This window comes from Geotrypetes seraphini, chromosome 9 (assembly GCF_902459505.1).
Source record: "Geotrypetes seraphini chromosome 9, aGeoSer1.1, whole genome shotgun sequence".
NCBI lineage: Eukaryota > Metazoa > Chordata > Amphibia > Gymnophiona > Dermophiidae > Geotrypetes > Geotrypetes seraphini.
Window position 1 is genome coordinate 46,571,900 of NC_047092.1, and position 18,713 is coordinate 46,590,612.

General features: G+C 44.0%; 1 protein-coding gene across 2 annotated transcripts in view; it reads right to left on the reverse strand.

The window, feature by feature from the left end:
- PLXNB2 (plexin B2) overlaps positions 1-18,713 on the reverse strand; it is a 621,264-nt gene that overhangs the window by 561,952 nt on the left and 40,599 nt on the right. The gene's annotated exons all lie outside the window — the stretch shown is intronic.

Here is an 18,713-nt window from a genome sequence, read left to right on the forward strand (position 1 = left end):
AGAGACCTTCTGGGGCATAAGATTGGAAGGCAGCATATCAACACTGGTAGAGTGAAATACTGTGTGTGCCTGCTACTGCTATAGTTCACCCCCTGACCTTTTCCCCAAATTTGCTAAAGGCAATGCAATCATGTAGTTTATAACCTTGCCTACAAATAGCAAGTCACGAGTTCCATCTTGGCTGCCCTCTCCCCTACACACAATGCAGGAGGCTGCTCCAGTGATATTAACAGTATGGGGAGGATGGGCGATACAGCAAATCTCAGATGTGGAGTAAAAAAAAGTAGTATAAAACTGGGATTAGGGGACTAGGAGGGGAAGAATGTCAAGTATGGAATAAGAGGGGGGGGGGGGAGGTGGGCAGCAAGAGAAAAGAAAGGAACAGAGGCACAAAAAGCCTTAATCTAGGAGGTCCAGATGATCCAGTTCCAAACGTGGAAGTGGGAAGTGATAGGGGAGAAGGCTTTGGAAGACCAATCCAAAGCATGGTGTGGTGTTAGGGGGTGACAAATAGGACAAATGCCCTGAGCCCCCATGCTACAGGGAGTTACAAGCCTGCCTCAACCTGGAGAAGGCACAGCCAACAGGAGGGCATTGAAGCTTGCTCCCCAAGCGCCTGAATATTTAATACTGGCCCTGGAACCAAATCTAGTGTTAGGTAGGAAGCAGCTGCAGACTGAGGTTCTTAAATGCCAGTGCTCCTGTTCAGCTGTCAATCAGGAAGGGCGGAGCCAATGCTCCTGCTCAGCTTAATCAGGGAAGAGGAAGAGCCAGTGTTTCTGGTATCAATCATAGCTACTCCCGGCAGAATTCTGTGAATTTGTGCTGAATCTCTCAACCCCTCAGGACACACAGAATTCTGCACATATTGTGCAGAATTCAGTGCAGACACTGGCAGTAGAGAAGGAAATGAACCCCTGCACAGCGGGTCACTTCCTCCTTCTGTGCCTGCTTAGACCCAACTGTTTAAGTGAACCGCCATCTCGCAAGCACAAAATTCCTCTAGAAGTAATCATAGCATGTTCTGCTCCTTCTCCTCCCTTCTATGTTAGCAAAACTGACTGCATCTCCTTCTGCATATTCCCACAGAGCCAGCTCTTTCAAGTATGGCATTCAGCAGCAAACTGGGCTGGTTCACAGCTCCTTCGCCTCCTCCTGTGGGTTCAGCCGCACATGGGCATCTCCCATGGAATCTCTAACTGAATACGCTCCATCTCCTCTTCTTCCTCCCCTGGACTTGCTGGATTTTCCCCATTTTATTAATAGTGGTTATATTGGTATTCTAAGGCTCAGTGTACTATTTGTAGTGCTGCCTACTCATAGGTAGGGTTCTTGCTGTTTGACTAGAAATCAATGGCATTGTTGTATGGCAGCTTTGTTATTTGTGTGCCGAGTTAGAACTTTTTCAGGTTTTTTATTAATTTATTTTACATTGTGCCTGGTAGTGAAGGTAATTATATTGCTATTGCTCATAAAACACGCAAATCCAAATTTTTTTATACGGGGAATGTCCTAATTTTGATCTTCACTTGTTGATGGTGGGAGGTTGGAATTATGTTTGCAAGGCTAGGGTTGCCATATTTTTCTCCGGGAAACCCTAGACACATGTCCCTGCCCCGCTCTGCCTCTACAAAGTCTCCTCTCTTCTTCCAGATAATCTCCGGTCGCGCATGTGTAGATGGGTGCGATGTCACCCGCGCATGCTCAGAGGCCCTCCAGATGCAGCCGGAGCTCGCCAGGTTTTGGAAAGTCCGTCCGGAAGCCCGGACAGGCCTCTAAAAAGAGGGCATGTCTGGTTTTTCCCAGATGTCCGGTAACCCTATGCAGGATAGGTTTACATTTACTCATAAGAACCGCTATACTCGTCAGACCAAAAGGTTTGCGAGGGTCATGTATGCAGTGTGTCACATGAGCATGTTTCAACTCAAAGGCTGAGAAACTGATCTAGCAAGATACTGCTTATAATCTTCGCCATCACCACCTTGTACTTATCATAGCTGGAGTGCAGCATGAAAAAGCCAAAAGTGGGACCTCCAGCAGGAAAGGTATTACAGACCATGAACAAGAAGATTTAGCCAGCAAGACGGTACCATCCTCTCCTCCCCCAAAGCAGGGATGGAAAAAGTCCAGCAATCCAGATATCCAGGAGTTTGTCAGTAAGGCTGTGTAGAACAAGGTGCAGTGGCTACCAGAAGACAACAGCGGCTTGGGGAGGGAGGAACTGCATCAGCAGGAACACAAAAGAATAAAATGCAGCAAGCTCAAACTGTGGCAAGAAAGAACACAAACACTATATAAAAAAAAAAAGTATCTTTTCCCCCAGCTCTTAAATTCTGACTGGTGCCTACCTTTGAAAAATAATTCTCTCTCAGCCCTGAAGCCTTGAACAGAAAGACACCAAGAAAAGACAGACAAGTCACCATCTTTAATAATTTAGACAACACTTGCAGCCTTTAGCATTATCTAGCTGTGTTAAATAAGATTTTCTGCAGCCTGTAAACAGATGTGGTGTTCCATCATGCCAATTAGTAGTGCTATGTCAGATAGGCGAATATCACATCTTCATATACACCTGTGCTCTCTCGGTTCCTGCCCTGGTTCCCCAAGGTGGAAAGGAAACCACTTGCTGTATACTGCTGTGCCACCTGACATTAAAACACAGAAAAAGAACTACTACTCAGAATAAATCTGTTCCCTAGACTCAAAAGCTGCCTTGGATTCGATTCTCAACTCAATTTTTTCTCTTTTTGTCAGAGCTCAATTTTCTGTCAATAAGAAAAATCACTACCTTATTCCCATACGAATACGTCTTGGTCTAGCTGCTGAGAATTTGATAACAGCAACAAAAATGAATTTAGTTATGCAACACTGAATAAAATTTGATCTTGGATGTAGAGATCTCATGGAGTGAAAATTTCCCTCTACCTCACCCTACTTTACTTTCAGTGCCTAGGTCCACGAGGTGTTTAAAAGTGTCCATGGCCAGGTGGCCATGTTATGTCAGGGGAAGAAAATTTAGCATCAAGTATCTGTTCATGATGCTACCTTACCACCACCAACCAGGCTACAGGACTCAGGAAGGTTGAATTTCCGAGCAAAAGCAACATTGGTATCAATGACTGCAGGGGTGGCTCTGTAGAAGGAATCAGCAAGGTAAATTCCTGGGCCCACAAAAATAAGAACCACTACATGGTGTTTTGCCAGCCTACCATAAAAAACATCCAGGCGGTAGCCATATATTAGAAAATTCTGCATGGACAAATACTCGTAGGTCTGCAGTGGCTTCCACCCTTTTCTACTGAAGAGCTTATTGCTTGTGCAGATGAGGACAGAGCTTAGGCATTGGTGGAATGAGGCATTATGACATCACAATCTGAGCTCTAGAATGTTGCTACTTAGGATTTTAAAGTATTTGAGGCTTCTGCGGGTGAGGACAGAGTTTGCAGGAATGGGGCAGGGACAGGAAAAGAACTTGCCAGGATGGGAAAATGAGCTCCCACAGAGATGAGGAAAAATTTGTCCCCGTGTCATTCTCTAGCTGTGGCACCACGTTATCACATTGCAAGCTAGCATACCTGAGTTACTTCCTCTTTTACAAAGCCAAGCTAGAGGCTGCTGCATGGCAAAAGCCCTGAAGTCCTTTACATCCCTATGGCCTCAGGGAAGTTACTGTAGCGGCAGCCACTAGCACAGCTTTGTAAAAATAAAAAAAAAGGGGGGGGGGAGTGGTGATAATGAGCCAATACATTTCTACTCCTTGAACACAGTTGCTTAGGGCAAACCTTGAGCAACTTACATGGTAGGACCTAGTCTTAGATTTTTGTCATAGGTACAGAGTACAATAAAGCTATTTGAATATGGCAACTGTACAGGAAATAGTTATTACAAAGGTAATAAATAGTAAAACAAGAATGGCATCACTGTTTTAACGAGCATCATGTAAAACCGGATGGCTTATTAATATTATTCTGGAAAATAGCAACATAAAACATGCAACCCCATCTATGGGCTGAGATTTTTGCTTGAGCATAATTTGTGTTTTAAATAGACTGGCATTTTGATATGTGTGATTTCCTGTCATTTCTGGAGGTCACCTTTTTGAGACCAGATCAGGATGACAACAAATGTTATCAATTCCTCTTCTTCACTGCAACCAGAGCTGCGAAGAAGGGGGGAGGAGTTCTCTGAGGAGGGAAATATCAGTAGGCATTTCCTTGTCTAAGAGTCGGTTTTGTCACATCTGTCAGAGTAAGCAGATCACAGATAACATAAGAGGTGAAGGATTTTGAGAGTTAGTGCTGTGATGTCTGTCAGTGTGAATAGATCACACATGACAGAGGTCAGTTGAGGTAGTTGTGGGAGGCGAAGCAAAACAGGGGTGAGGAGGATTTGATAGTTGAATTCACAATAGGGCAGTTGAATTTTGTACTAGTCCTGAGAAAAAGGGAAGGGAATCTACCCTTTAATACTTTTCCTCCTTCAGTGGACGCACCAAGGTGAAACAGAGAGAGATGGGGGGAGGGAGAAATCTGGCCCAAGGGGGTGAACCAGGCGAGCCCCCACCCCCTGAAATCCAGGGACACTCCGAAGGATGTGTTTACACACAAATAGTGATACCAGACAGCCAGTATTTACATGTGAATATCCACATCATGCACAGATCAAGGGGGTGTGGTTTGGGCGAGGACTGAAATTGACATTTATTCCCCATTTTATATAACGAATACACATGCTTGGGAATAACTTCAATTTTTCGGTTTCAGAAAAGCTCATAGGCAAGCAGAAGTTTTCAAAAAGTGCTGGTTTTAGTCGGGGCTTATTTTGCTTGGCATTCACACTACAGTACTCCCCCGATATTCGCGGAGGTTCCATTCCAGCAACCCCCACAAATGTCAAAAAACCGCAAATATGGTTTTTAGCAGGGGAGACAGGAGATGGCAGCCGGAGAGGAAGGAGAGAGCAGCCGGAGCGCCAGCGAGTGAAAGAAATCACTCATGGTATGCTCCGACCGCCTCTTCCTGTACTAAAGTTGGGCCTCACCAATCAGGAGCTGCCCTCTCCTGCCTGGTCATTCGTGGTCGGAAAATACCACAAATTCGGGGGGGAGAACTGTATATGCATCAAAAATATAATGCTGTAATACTTATTTTGTTTTTACTGGATTTTTAAATATTTTTTTCTTATGCTTTCTTAATACTCTATATCAGTGGTCTCAAACTCAAAACCTTTGCAGGGCCACATTTTGAATTTGTAGGTACATGGAGGGCCGCAAAAAAAATAGTTAATGTTTTCTTAAAGAATTAACAATTTTACATGAGGTAAAACTTTTTATAGTTTATAAATCTTTTCTTTTGACTAAGTATTAATAATAATATTGTCATTTATAGCTAAAGAGACATATGAGCAAGAAACTTTTATTTTACTTTTGTGATTACGATAAACATAACGAAGGCCTCAAAATAGTACCTGGGGGGCCGCATGTGGCTCTATATCCACAATCTTTGTTAACTGAAAGACTCTTTTCAGTGTGCTCAGTGCTCCTCCACCCAGGCCATTAGCAAAACGCTGTAACTGCTTGTGTGACTGCTGGGCACCATCATCGCACATGTAGGTTCCCACCTACTCAACTTCACAAACACCAACTTTAAATTGCTACTTATCTTTAGCATAGATGTTCCACGGTGATGATGTGCAATGAGGATCTGCAGTTCACAGAACCAGAGAAATAAGAAAAAGAGCAATGAAATGACTAAAGGTTGTAATATAATTTCCTGATTTTGCACAAACACTTTTGTATAAACTAAAAACTGTGAACTGCATATCCTTCCACCAGGTTGAGGGGGTGGGGCTGGGGGCAGAACAGGGCATGACTCAGGCAGAATGGGGCGGGGCTATGGGTCCAGATTTTCATTCCCGAAAACCTGCTAACCGTACAGCCTCACTACTTAACCAGTGCAGGTTTATAAAATGGGGCAACTACACGTGGAAGCAGTGAAATCACTACTTTCGTTTGTACATGCCGACACCTTCAAATGGAAATTGCTTAATCTATGTGGTTCATTTTTTTTTTTTACAATATGTTTATTGGTAAATTTGGCTGCTCCTGCTGTATGTGCCAGGAGACGCAACGTCAGAGGGAAGGCTCAAAATGAGGTGCAGGACGTGCAAGGAGCCGCTGCCCGCAGCTTTGTGCACTGTATCAATGAGGAAGAGGGAGCCGGTCTGAAGATAACACCGGGGGGCGGCATAAAATGGCCAGGCGGGAGCAGGCCAGAAGGTAAGGCATAGGATAGAGAGAGGAAGACAACAAAGGTAGGGGAGAATGATTTTATTTTTGAATTTAGTGTAGTTTAATTTTGTGGTTAAACATTATGTATTGTTAATAAGATTATATTGTGTGTATCTATGAAAAATGAATGGAAAAAATAGTGTTACAATTATTATGGTGGCGGGTCTGGGGTGGAGATTGGGTACAGATGGGCAGGGTCTGACCCATGACTTAGCCCAGTGTTCTTCACCCGCCAATCCGTGGGCCGATGTCAAAATAATTCTTTTATTTCTACCGGTCCACAGGTGTAAATAAGTTGAAGAACACTGCTCTAGACCAGTGGCTGGCGTGGACCTTCTCACTGACGTCAGGTGTAAAGCTTCTGGGCCAGCGGCGTGCAATCGCTGCACCTGCCTGGCCTTTCCCTTCCTCTACTTTCGGCAGCAGCGAGCGAACAGCAGCAGCAGCGGTGGGGGAGGGGCGGTTTAAATACGGTAATGGGGAGGGAGATTTGGGTATTCGCTCAATAGGTGCACCCTTTTTTCTACCCACTTTTTGGGGGGAAAAAGTGCATCTTATGGAGCAAAAAATACGGTATCTTTTTCGTGTGCTTTCTTTGCATTCAAGAATAAGCTGATTGGAGCACTTTTTGTCAGAAAAAAGGGTAGCTTTTTAGCAAGAAACCTAAAACTGTGTTTTTCATGTGCTGTGCTTCAGTTAATGGATGTTTTCCTCTAAATGACTTAGGCTCAAGTTTTAAACATGGGTGTCCATAAAATTGTGGACACGTCTACAAAGTAGCATCCATGCCCTTTGGACGCCTAAGGGCCAATCGCTCGTTAAGACTCTTAAAGGGTCATTAACCACTTACTTTGGACGCCTAAGTCACGTTCAGCGTTAGGCGTGATTTAGGCACCCTGTATAGAATCAGGGCCTAAACGCCTAGCATGGCCATGTTTCACTCCCTCAAGGGTTGCATCAGGGACTGAATATAAAACTATAAAATGAATACATAAAACAGAAGCAGTACAGGCAACACATTCGTTGAAGCATCACCTAAGTAAAGGCCCCTTTCATCAAGCTGCACTAGAGGTTTTTAGGGTGAGCCGGTGAGGTAAATTCTCCGAAGTTCATAGAATTCCTATGAACATCAGCATTTACCTTGCTGGCCTGCGCTAAAAACCTTTAATGCAGCTTGATAAAGGGGGGGGGGGGGGGAAGAGTATAAAAATATTAGCCAAATGCAGTGTATTCAACAACAATCATACCATATCAATCATAATTAAACAGCTACAAAAGACCAATATATACATGTACATTGTTCCAGGTACATTAGACAGATTGTGAGCCTGCCGGGACAGATAGGGAAAATTACTTCAGTACCTGAATGTAAAAAACACGCTTAGACAATCTCCATGTATGCATGTGACTTCTTATCTTACTTTTAGAAAATTAGTAAAAACCCAGCTGATCGATTTATAATTTAAAGGTTTATTGTTTTAACTTTAACTCATTTTAATCTTATTTTAATATTGTATTTCATCTGATATCTTTCTACTGCTTGTCCAGTACAGTGGAACCTTGGATTACGAGCATAATCCATTCCAGGAGCATGCTCGTAATCCAAAATGCTCGTTTATCAAAGCGAGTTTCCCCATAGGAAATAATGGAAACTCGCTTTGATAGGTTCCCCCCCCTTGAGGCCAGCAGCGCTGCTCCCTCCCCCCACGAGAACTGGCATTGCTCCCCCCGAAGGCCCCCCCCCCGTGAACCGGCACCCTCCCCCCGCGATCCGCACCCCCCCCCCGCCGCGACCCGAGGTCCCCCCAACCCACCCGAACCCTCTTCTTACTTTTCTGTAGCCTCCGCAGCGGCACCGGCACCAGCATGTCCTGTGCGTGGTGCCGGTGCCTGAAGATCTGCTTCCTGTGCTGGGCCTTGAGAGTTCACGTTCGAGAGTTCACGTTCGACCTCATGTTCGCGCACATGCTCAAGGCCCAGCACAGGAAGCAGATCTTCAGGCACCGGCACCACGCACAGGACATGCTAATGCCGGTGCCGCTGCGGAGGCTAAAGCAAAGTAAGAAGAGGGTTCGAGTGGGTTGGGGGGGACCTCAGGTTGCGGCGGGGGGGGTGCCCGATGGTAGCAGGGGGGTGCCGGATCGCAGGGGGGGGCGCTCACAAATTGAAGCGCGCTCGGTTTCCGAGGCGCCGATTTTGCGAATGTTTTGCTCGTCTTGCAAAACACTCGCAAACCGGTGCACTCGTAAACCGAGGTACCACTGTATTTCTTGTTGTAAACTGCCTCGAACTATTATGGCTTAGGCAGTATATAAGAATAAATTATTATTATAACTAATAAACTTGGAAAACAATGTATAGAGAGAGAGATGTACAGAGGCATGCATACCCATAAGGTGAAATTTCAGACTTCCATCTACTTGGCAGATACTAAAACCAAACAAATATATAAATAGAACCACTTCTGTTAAAGCCTAAATATAGCCAACAAAATCTTGTTTATAACAAACCTCAGCCCAAAGTGTTATAAAGCAATCATTACTCAACAAATTATCCATAGTCAGACTAAAGTCACAGCATGCTGTTCATAGTAAATCAGCCACAGCTGCTGCAAACACTGCTTAAATGTATGTGTGTGGGAAAGGTCAAAGGGCACCCTTGAGTCTTCCTTATAATTTAAAATCTACTTAATACAAATCTTTTTGTTAGAAGCTAAGATTAGAGATGCAGACATACAAAATCAGTTCTAACATCTACTCACAGTCATTACCTTCATGTAAAAATATAAAATGCTGAAATTTTTTTTTTTTTTTTTTTTTTAATCAGGCAAATCAAAAGCCATAGGTCACATTCAAAAGATTTGCCTCAAATTAGCTGAATTGCTATATTTTGAACATTTTAAAGTGTTAAAAACGCTAGAAAAAATGGCTGGAAATGTCATGATTTTGGTATGATTACACTTCCATTACCCAGTGACATCATTAGATGATCAAGCATTAGGGCTGAAGTGAAACACATAGGGCTCCTTTTACAAAGGTGCGCTAGCGGTTTTAGCGCGCACTTGGCACGCGCAAAAATGCCACATGCGCTAGCCGTTACCGCCTCCTTTTAAGCAGGCGGTAGTTTTTCAGCTAGTGTGCACTGTAGCGCACGCTAATCGTGTGTGTGCGCTAAAAACGCTTAACGCACCTTCGTAAAAGGAGCCCATAGGCCCAGATTCTACAGCCAGCACCTTAAAAGTGGCTGCTGATCGCGTGTCAGTCGTGAGATGGTGCTGGGTAAATAATCGTGTGTCTGGCAAAGGTAGTTGTGGTGCCTACCTAGATGCGAATCATACCTACGGAGGTGCTTTAGGCCACCTAACGCCACTTCTGGCATTAGCCATGCCCACAATGATGTTCAGTGGTCTAAAGCGTCTCCCTACGTATGATTCTGGTGCCTAACAGCGCCTAAAAAAATTGGCACCCGTTCAAGAATCCGGGCCATAATGTAATGTATAATTAAGCGGAAATAAAGTGCATTTCATCAAAAGAAGCAAATCTGTGTATTAAAAAAAACTAAATAACCTAACATGCACCACAACAATATTCTATACATTCCATAGTAAGAAAGTATAAATGTGATTAATACTTAAATCAGAAACATTAAAAGTGAATAATAAAATCACTTCCACATATACACCTAGATAATAAATAAAACTTGATAGAACCATAAATATGGATAAATAGAAACATATAAAAGGAAAATTGCATATCCATAAAAATCAGCTTTACATATGAAATACTGAAGGTCCTGTTCACTGAAAAAACACTAAAAGGTTATCATGTTCACTTAGATAACACATAAATAACTAATCACACCTCAACCCCTCCCCCCAAAAAAACAAACAAACCACCATGGAGTAAAACCATAAATATTAAATTCAGATAAATTAAATGATAAAATGGACAGATAAAGATGGTATATCCATCAAACAAATACTAAATGAAGGAAAAGAAAAGAAAATCATAAAAATACTGAAAGATCACTTTCTATATTAGGCCCATTTGGTGTCAGCGTTTTGAATTGCTTAATCAACCTATGTGCCACTCTTAATAGAAGTACATCGACATCACTGTGGATAATATGGTAAGGACTGCTTATACTATAGCATTGTGTGCATTCTGCTACAAGCCCCTCTCCTAAAGGGCCTAAAAAAATTTAATGAGGGTGTTTGAGGCAATGGGAAATAAAGCAATTTGCCCAAGGTCAGAAGGCATATTCATGGGAGTAGGTGGGATTTGAAGTCTGTCCCCCTTCCAATTCTTCTCAATTTCCACCTTAATGGAATTGTCACAGCAAATCTATAACAATTTTTCACTAGAAAACTACATATAGATACAAGATACCCAGTGCACCCTGGTCATAAGTTGTTCTGGAAAAAAATGTCTGTCTTGAAGCCAACTGGGAGGCAGATTTCTGCTACCATGTATTTCATTTTGTTTCCTTTTGTCTCTTTCTTTATGCAATCAAAGGGGGATGGGACCTTACATACCGGCAGGGGGGGGGGGGTTTCCTGTGTGGTGGACTGATAACAGCACCACTGTAATATATCTGCTTTTATTTAAAAAAAAAAAAAAACAACCTATCAAAGACTCATTTAGCTGTTTATATAACATCAGCATGTCTGTTCTCATAAACCATAATATAAAAATTAATTAATTAATTAAAACTAGATACATACTACATTTGATCTCCTGTATAAAGTGGCCACAGTACAGAAAGTCGCTATTCACCTTATAATAGCGTATACTTTGGGCTAGATTCACTAAGCAAACCGATCGGATTGCGACCCCTTTGCAACCCGATTCACTAACCTCTCCTGCGATCCGCTTCCGATCCTTGCATGCAAATGAGGGGGAATGGCATGCAAAGTAGGCAGGGACCCGATTCACTAATGAAATCTTGCAAACCGACTGGGCTGGCCGATCAAACAAGTGACTGCTGGGGACCAGTCGCAAACGTCCTTTCCAACTCTCCAGCTCCATTGCTGCCCTGCTCTCTGAACGCCCTCCTCTCTGCTGCTCCAAATCGCCGCCCTGCTCTCCCCCAAATCTCTCCTGCCCGCCGTCCTGCTCTCCCCCAAATCTCTCCTGCCCTTCCCTGCACAGCGAGCCCATGGTTTTAACCCATGGGTTTAAGTAGGTTAAAACCATGGGCTCGCTGGGCTAAAGTAAAGTTTAAAAAAAGTTGCAGCACTGATGGGTCTTAGACACATGCGCAGACCATCTACAGATGGTCTGTGCATGCGTCGGGATCGCACACCTGCGGTGGGGGGGTGGCGTTCCTCCGATCGCCTTCATTTCAATATTATTGTTTTGGGAATTTGTCGGGCCCGCTCAAATCGGCCCCAGAAGTCAGGTTAATAAATCTAGCCCTTAGTAAGGAAGGATAAAGCGTAAAAAGCTTACCACCAGCAGCACTCAGACTTTTAAAAATAGTTACAGAAGTAATGCAAGGAAAACTGAAAAATCAGACACCAAAAATCGCGTTCTGTAAAAGAAAGTTGGACAAAGTAGGTCTTCTCCAGCCCTCTCCTTCCCTCCTCCATCCCTTTCCCTTAACCACACAAGTTTGTTTGGGCAACAGAGGTTTCTTTGTTCTCTTATTGCTACATTTACACATTGTGCTGTAAAGCAGTGAAAACCCTTCTGGCAGGCAGGCTGCTGTTTTGTATAATTCCGGAATGAACAATGAAGGAACACTGGCCTGGAAGTACATATATGCACCAAGCACCTCATTTAAAAACGGTGCCTGCAAACAGAATTGATTTTAAAAGGTGATAAAAGCTGCAAGGTCTCCCCTCCCCAGTTCAGCTTGCAGGGCAGAGCTTGAGAATTACTAGGGGGGGAAGGGGGAATGACTTTTGCTGCAGAAAAATCAAATCCTATTTCTACTTAAACTAGGGAACAGCGCTTGCCATATTATTCAACTTGGAAAGATACGGGTCTAAACAGTTGGCCATGAAACAGATATCAGCAAGAAACGAGTTATCCTCGTCTATCAGGTCAGTGAATAAACAAAACAATTTACACAGGGTTTATATATACAGTCAAACCTCGGTTTACGAGTAACCCGGTTTGCGAGTGTTTTGCAAGACGAGCAAAAACACTCAGCAAACTTTTGACTCATAAACCGAGCATTGACTCGATTTGCGAGCCCCCAATCGACCCGACCGCGGGAACCAACAGTACTGCTCCCCCCGAGGCCACCGGCGCTGCTCCCTCCCTTCACCATAGTCTCCTCCCCATATAATGACCGGCCCTGTCCTTACCCGTGTGCCACCAGAGTTCGAAAGGGAGGCCGCCAGTCTGCTGCTGAGCCTTGAGCATTTGCGCATGCTCAAGGCCTTCTGGATCTCATCCTCACCGAGATTCTCATGAGACTTGAGATCTCATGAGAATCTCGGAGAGGGTGAGATCCAGAAGACCTGAGCATGCGCAGATGCTCAAGGCTCAGCAGCAGACCGGCGGCAGGCACTTTCTATCCCCGGTTGTGCAGGGGTAAGGACAGGGCCAGTTGGGGAAGGGGGGGGGAAGAGGCGATAGCAGCACCGGTGGCCTCGGGTGGAGCATGGGAGTCGGGGTGTGTCCGGCAGGAGTGAGCCAGCACCTGAGAGTCCCAGCAGAGGGGGTAGTGGCATCCGGGGGAGGACAGCGTCCGGGAGCGGCAGAGCCAACAGTGTCCAGTCGGGCTCTGTGGCGGCGGCGGCATTTGCTTAGCCAGCACCACCCGCAGTGAGAGGCAGCAAACAGCAACAGAGGAGGAGAATTAGAAGAGCCGCGTGGATGGGTCTGTAGCAGAGGCAGCGGTGGAGGCGTCCCTAATGGTAATTAAGTTTTTGGGGATGTGGAACGAATTGTTCAAGTTTACACTAACTCTTATGGGAAAAGTTGCTTTGATATACGAGTGTTTTGGTTTAAGAGCATGCTCCTGGAACGATTATGCTCGTAAGCCAAGGTATCACTGTATAGTACAAACTCCTTTCGGTCTTTGGTTGCGATTATATTCCACCTCCTTTTACCGAACTGCAATAGGATGCACACAGCATAAGATCTAGTTACGTCTATAGTATTTAAACCCAGTGTAGCTGAATTCTGGACGATACTCAGGCCATGGCAGTCAGCACTTTGTTTAAAGCTGAATTACACCTGGTTATTCAGTACCGGACCATATCTGACTTATCACTGAAGTCCATATGCTCAAAACTCATCGGGCCTTTAACGAAAAGATGCTAAACCAGTTTTTAACCTGTTTGGCATCAAAGCATTTAAGTTATTGATGCCCAAAATGGCTAATCGCGACCTTTTGTGGGTTGTAGCAACCTCCGATAATCATATGTAAATTGATTACGACAAACTCATCAATGTTAAAATAAGCACTGATCAGTACTGAGATGATACACAAAATGAAGCGCTGGTGTTTAATGCTCCAAAATCTCCGACAGGTTTTGAAGTATTAAGTACTGAACAGCAGTTTTTTTTTTTAATTGGCACAGATGTTGTACGTGTTACACAAGCACAATATCTGTCCCCATTAAAAATAATAATTTTTTTAAAAAGTCATGCTGGGACTCCCCTCAACCCCTAAATTTAATTTTAAAAAATAAATAAATTGGCACCTCCACCACCTGGCCATACCCCCCCCCCCTTAAATTGAAGATTGGCAGGAGGAATGCTCACTCCATCCTGTCACTGCGGCCCCTCGATTAACCCCCCCACCTTTACATCGAAGATCGGCAGGAGGGATGCCTCCTGCTGCCGTCCCCCCAAACAAATTCCTTAACCCCCCCATCTCTCTAAATTGAAAATCATCGAGAAGGATGCCCACTCCCTCCTGCTGGCAGGCCCGCCTCTTCAAAATAGCTGGCCGGCCCCTTCTGATGCAATCCTGGGATGCACTGGGAGGGGCCCCAGACTGATTGGCCCAGGCGCCTAAGACCCCTCCCATAGGTTGACAACCTACCTTTTTGGTAGCCTTTAACTCATAACCCTACTCCCCACTGCCCTCTCTTAACACCTTAACCAGCAGTTTAAATCAACCCCACTAACTGTAACTCCTACCCTGGCATCCTGTGCCTGTCTTGATTAGACTGTGAACTCATTCGAGCAGGAACTGTCTCCTTCATGACTCTGTGTAGCGCTCTAGAAATAACAGTAGTAGCAGCAGCAGCAATAGTAATAATAATTTGCCGCTACCCAGATAACTAAGCATAAATTGTGTTTAGGTGGTTCTACTTGCCCAGTTAGTTATCCAGCTACCAACATAATTCCCAGGTCTACCATGACTTTGCCCCCAGATCACCACAGCACTAACCTCATTGCATTCAGGCATAACAAGATGGTGCCACTGAATATTCGAGCGCCGCTAAAAAAATTATGCCTCAACCTGGGTCAGTATTATCTGTTTCTTTACAAACCTAATGACGGAAAATCTCTTGTAAGCTTGGCACAGATACCGTTTTATTTGCTGACCTTTAGTTCCACATTCTTTTATTGGTGCATAAGATACCACCTACAGCAGGGGTGTCAAAAGTCTCTCCTCGAGGGCCGCAATCCAGTCGGGTTTTCAGGATTTCCCCAATGAATATGCATTGAAAGCAGTGCCTGCACACAGATCTCATGCATATTCACTGGGGGAAATCCTGAAAACCCGACTGGATTGCGGCCCTCGAGGAAGGACTTTCACCACCCTGACCTACAGGAACAAAGTGTGTTGACTATACTGTTTCAGTTCGCCGCAGTTTCTTTTGGGAAATGCGCAGCTTTTACTGCGCTTGGCAATTTCAGAATTCACTATGGGGAAAAAGGTGAGTTGGAATGGGGAATGTCTTAAGGCATTACAGGATTTAGGGAATGTTAAATATGTGATGGGATCGAATCAAAGGACAGAGTATATTAGACTTAGTATTCAATACAAGAAATATGGGGTTTAGACATAGAAGTGTGGTTCCTTTTCTATTAAGGATTCCATTTTTCTATCTTTATGGCTGATGTTAATCAAAAAAGGAATGACTGCACATCAGTTCTGGCAGCAGTCGGAGATTAAATCTTAGGGAACAAAAGCTGAAAGGGGAAGTCTTTAGATGACCAAGTTAGATTATAGAAGAGAGATTTAATGGATGTCATGGAAGTGTTGGCACCAGAAAAAAAATATGGAACCTGATGGCAAGAAAGTAGGCTGCGTGGATTCATCCAGGACTGCAGCTCTTAAAGAGCAACTAAGCCATTTCTTCACCTCCTTCTTTACTTCCCCCTTACGTCTTTTTTTCTTCTTCCTCACTCCCATTTAATTTTAACTTTAAGATATAGAAACCACTCAGACAACAGATGGGTAGTATACCATGATACCTAGATTTGTAACAGAGTAGACACTGAGTAGGGAGTGGAAAACATGAAAAAGGATCTGCAAAAGTTAGAGGAATGGTCCGATATCTGGCATCTAAAATTCAACGCAAAAAAATGCAGAGTAAGGCATTTGGGGTTTAGAAATCAGAAGGAGCCATATGTGCTGGGAGGAGAGAGGCTGATGTGCACGGATGGACCTTGGGGTGATAGTGTCTAAAGATCTAAAGGTGAAAAAACAGTGTGGCAAGGCAGTGGCTGTTGCCAGAAGGATACTAAGTATATTACGGGACGTATAGAGGTGAAGGATGATATCTTCTGTCTTACAGGGCCCTCGGTCACCAGAGGGCACTCGCTGAAAGTCAAGGGAGGGAAATTTCATGGTGATACCAGGAAATACTTCTTCACCGAAAGGGTGGTCGATCATTGGAACGAGCTACCTCAGCAAGTAATTGAGGCCAACAACGTGTCAGATTTTAAGAGAAAATGGGATATCCACGTGGGATCTCTAGAGGAGTAAAAGTCAGGGAGTGGGTCATTGGTATGGGCAGACTTGATGGGCCGCAGCCCTTTTCTGCCGTCAATTTCTATGTTTCTATGTTTCTATGTTTATAGAGAGAGGCATGACCAGTAGAAGAAAGAAGGTGTTGATGCCCCTTTTTTAAAAAATTTTATTGTTGGTAGATCATTTTGACTTGGTCATTTTAAAAGTAGCTCACAAGCCCAAAAAGTGTGGGCACCCCTGCCATAGAGGAAAGGAGGGATAGGGGGAGATATGATTCAGACGTTCAAATACTTGAAAGGTATTAACGTAAATCAAAATCTATTCCGGAGAAAAGAAAATGATAAAACCAGAGGGCATAATTTGAGGTTGAATGGTGGTAGATTCAAGAGTAATGTTAGGAAATTCTTCTTTACGGAGAGGGTGGATGATCCGTGGAATGTGCTCCCGAGGGAGATGGTGGAGAAGAAAATGGTGACAGAGTTCAAACCAGCGTGGGCGGAACACAAGAGGATCTCTAAGCAGAAAATAATGGGTATATATTGAAGGAACTAGGCTTGGTACTGGGCAGTCTAGTATGGTATGTGTCCCATATGTTGACATTCAGTTGAGGACAGGCTGGGGAGGGCTTTGATGGCTGAAATGGTTAAGATGGGCTGGGGTAATGGAAACTCCAGTAGATATAACCTAAGCACACTAGCGGGCAGGGCTCTGGGTCTCTGGCCCAGAAATATCTAAGAAAAAGGACAATTTTAATTAATGATTGAGTATGTACGGTTGGGCAGACTGAATGGACCATTCAGGTCTTTATCCGATTTGATTTGATTTGATTTCTTATATACCGCTATACCGTGAGGTTCAAAGCGGTTTACAATGAAGATAGATTAAAGATACATTAAAATAAAATAAATAAAAATGGTACTTTGGATTTCCCTAGCTGCCCCGAAGGCTCACAATCTAGCTAAAGTACCTGAGAAAACAATAAATAAAAATAAAATAAATTAAATAAAGTAAATTCCAGTCAGACAATAAGATCTGATGTTAGAAGTTCATAAAGACGATATGCCAAGGAGCGAAAGCTGGTATGCTCCTTGAGCCCTGACGTATGCAGCCAAGCCAACACACAATATTTCAGCCATGAGGTTTCCCAGGAAGTAGTAATGAGTGCCAAAATGCAGGCTAGTCATTTAGATCAGAGTCAATGCAATGCTAAAATGCAGGCATGTCATTTGGATCAGATGACCTCTGCAACAGCCAGACAACTGCCACTATCATCTCGGTGCATCAGCTGCATTAAACGGTCAACTGCCACCATTCTCAGATCCGATATCTAGTTTGGTATAGAACCCTGCTGGATCAGGGGAGGGGCGGAGCTGTGCTTTTAAGTCTCTGCCACTGCTTCTTCTGCCTGCCGCTGGTTTCGGTGTGGCCTCAGTATCTCCTTGTGCTCACCGTTATACCCTGCTGGATCGGGGGAGGAGCGGAGCCCCCCACTTTACTTAATAGACATCGCGCCGCGTTGTGGGGGGTGTGGGGGGTTGTAACCCCCCACATTTTACTGAAAACTTCACTTTTTCCCTGTTTTTAGGGAAAAAGTTCAGTTTACAGTAAAATGTGGAGGGTTACAACCCCCCAAACCCCCCATAATGCCGGCGCGATGTCTATTAAGTAAACTGGGGGGGTTCCCCAACAAAAACCACCATCGGAGCCCCTAAAAACTGTAATTTAGAGCGGCACAGCGGCGTGCGCTGCGCTCAATTGTCGGCGTGCGCTTTTGTCTTTCGCGCCATTGTCTATGAACTGAAATATTTATATAACCCATTACTGCTATATGCTCCAACAAGAGTTGCAGGTTGTACAGTCCTAAATAAGATTTTATAGTACCAGCCAATGAGCATTTGCATCTTATAGGCTGGACCTACAGAATTTGCAGGAAACTTACACAACATTCAGGAAAAAGAAAAAAAAAAAAAAGTTATTTTATGCTGCTGTAAGAGGAATTAGAGAGGTATGTGTGTGTCTAAAATAAAGTGAAAAGGTAAGTTTCCGTATTCACAAATCAGTGATCCGGCTAAGAAAAGATACTCTAGCGTTATCAGTCAAAGTCTCCATGTCAGGACTCGCAAGGACTGATCAAAACTATTCCAAAATCAATCAAAATGGAGAGCATGTTTAAATGCTTAAGGGGGGGGGGGGGAGGAAAGCTTCAGGTACCTCCAGATATGAGAAACTAGCAATTGGAAAAACTGAATACATTACAGCTGTGAGATTCAACTAGAAAACATACAGAGAAGCACTTGTTCTCTGCTAAGGAACATTGACTGCAGACAAGATAATTTGTACATTGGAGTGCAACTTGATTAATCCCCAACTCTTCTCTTCCAGGGAGGGTGCAAGCATCGCTGCGCTCACCAAGTGACAGCTGAACTAGAAATATCTAAAACGGTTACATTTGCTTTGAAAAGCTGCACAAGATAACAGCAGCACTTAAGCCTAAAAAAACCCTACTGCACCTGAATGTAACTCACCTTGAGCCACC